The sequence below is a fragment of the Penaeus monodon genome, chromosome 15 (genome assembly GCF_015228065.2).
Source record: "Penaeus monodon isolate SGIC_2016 chromosome 15, NSTDA_Pmon_1, whole genome shotgun sequence".
NCBI classification, from domain to species: Eukaryota; Metazoa; Arthropoda; class Malacostraca; order Decapoda; family Penaeidae; genus Penaeus; species Penaeus monodon.
The window spans coordinates 11,603,002-11,605,103 of NC_051400.1; the positions used below are offsets into that span (position 1 = coordinate 11,603,002).

General features: G+C 38.7%; 1 protein-coding gene across 1 annotated transcript in view; it reads left to right on the forward strand.

The window, feature by feature from the left end:
- LOC119581745 (peroxisomal membrane protein PEX14-like) overlaps positions 1-2,102 on the forward strand; it is a gene marked incomplete in the record, with an annotated part of 13,582 nt that overhangs the window by 223 nt on the left and 11,257 nt on the right.

Consider the following 2,102-nt stretch of genomic DNA (forward strand, 5'->3'; position numbering starts at 1 on the left):
TTAAGAGAACGAAAACATTTTTTTGCCCTTTTGATGTGGAGGGGAAGATCGCGTCCTCTGAGTTGCAGTGCAAGGCAGTGCAAGTGATATTGAGGGTAATTTCTCTCTCGTCAGAAAGCTTCGTTGCTGTCAGCTTGGAAGGCACAAGGATCGGGTCTTTACTTTCGTTCATTCTGCCCAGTCCATGCCGACCGCCTAGAACTGAAACTAAGCCATATCAAGATAGAATATTATAATTCTAGTGATGGGAGACCCAAGGATTATCGTTTTGTCATGATTTCAGAGCACGATTTTGCTTACGGGAGCGAGTGTTGTGTCACCATTATTATCTTTGTTGCTGCAGAGATTCCACAGGAGGAAGAAAGCAAAATTCTATGAATAGGCATGTATTTTAAGCAGCAGTTCATCTTGTTACCTTCAGAAGCTAGAGCCAGTTGATTAAAAAGATATCGACGGAAAATTCTTAAATTACTTTGTCATTGTTCATTCATATAAAAATTTTGAACTGTGGGTCTATGACAGTGTTCTTCTTATAATTCTGGGTTGGCTGTAGATTATATATATATGGTGCCATTGAGGTCTTCTGTAAGTCAGATTCCCCGCCGTGGGAAAGCCAAGGCCATTATTCCTGCCTCCAAGGTGACTTCAGCGGATGAATTAAGGGAAAAGCCCTTAACGTAGTATGTTGAATTGGGTTTGTGTGGTTGGGGACTGTAGCGAGTGCATCCGTGCTGTGAAGAATTACCATTATTTGTATTGAGAGAAGCATATTATGAGAAGTCAAGACCACAGTACAAATATGAACTGATGCATAAAAGTTCTCCTTCCTCCCCTCAAAAATTAATGAAAAAAAAAAAAAATGTTCAACAGTTTATCTTATACAGTCAGGAAAGGCCATTATTCTATGTGATATTTGGTATAACAGTTCCATTTTTTTATATCTGGTATTATTTGTTGAAAATATTTTTTTTCTTTCATGTGCCAAATAGAGAAAGAAAATGCTGAATAATTTTTTAAATGAAATTTTGTGCCCTTAATTTTGAAAATATTGCATAGTTATGGCCTTCCCTTTAATCGAGTCTTTGTTTCTTTGAAGGTGGTACATAAATGGCCGGGGAGATAGATTTCAAAGATGAAGAAATCATTATTTTGAGATATTTAACAAAGTTGTGAATACTTTTCAAGACTGCATTTCTGGTCTGTAAAGTCAGTTTCTTTATATCATTAGATGCATTTTTCTTTTCCTTTTTACAAAAACTCAGGACTCACTAAAAGTTAGGAAGCTTTTTTTTATTTTAGGCTCCCCCCCCCCCCCTTTGGGTATTATCTCTTTCAAGGGGGTGTCAGAGTAGCCTCTTTGTTGCCAGGTTTTCTTTAGTATTCTCCTGCAGCATATCCTGTCCTATCTTCCCTCTTGGTCGGTTTCCTCTTTTTGCTTGTTCTGCAGTCATTCTTGCAGGGACAGTGTGTAGATATAATGTTGTTTAGTCTCTGCTTGCTAATGATAATCATTTCACTTTTGCTGTCAGGTACCTCTTCTTTTCTACTAATAACCTTGCTTGTATGCCATAATATGATTTATCTTGATCCAGAGAAGTCGTAGGAAAGGGAGACTGATTCTCTTGATACTGATATCCTGCTGGGCAGCAGAAGTGTGGCTGTTGGAAGGAGTGTTGTGTCCTCAAAGCTCATTTCTTCTTTTTTTCGTCTGCTTTCTACTGCTTTTCTCTTGTAGAGATTTTGAAATTGCCCCAGCGCATCCTGGTATGTTGCCAAGACACACACCCTCTCTCTTCTAAGAGCAGAGATTCACTGTGGCCATGTGGGAGCTTCAGTTGCCCAGAACCACTATATTTCAAGCATTTAATCAAAATATATGTTTTATGCATCAAATGTCTTTATGTTTACCAGGCCATAACTTGGCAGATATAGTGAATGTAAGTGTAAAACTTCATTAGAGTGTTGCCAAATGTAGTAGCTCTGTTTGGAATTTTTTTCTCCAGAAAATGGCATTTTCACCTCAACCTCTCTCCCCTTAAGCCAGCTGCTCCCCTTAGCCCATTGCTGCCTGGAGGGTATTAGATATATGCACAGTTCCTAGG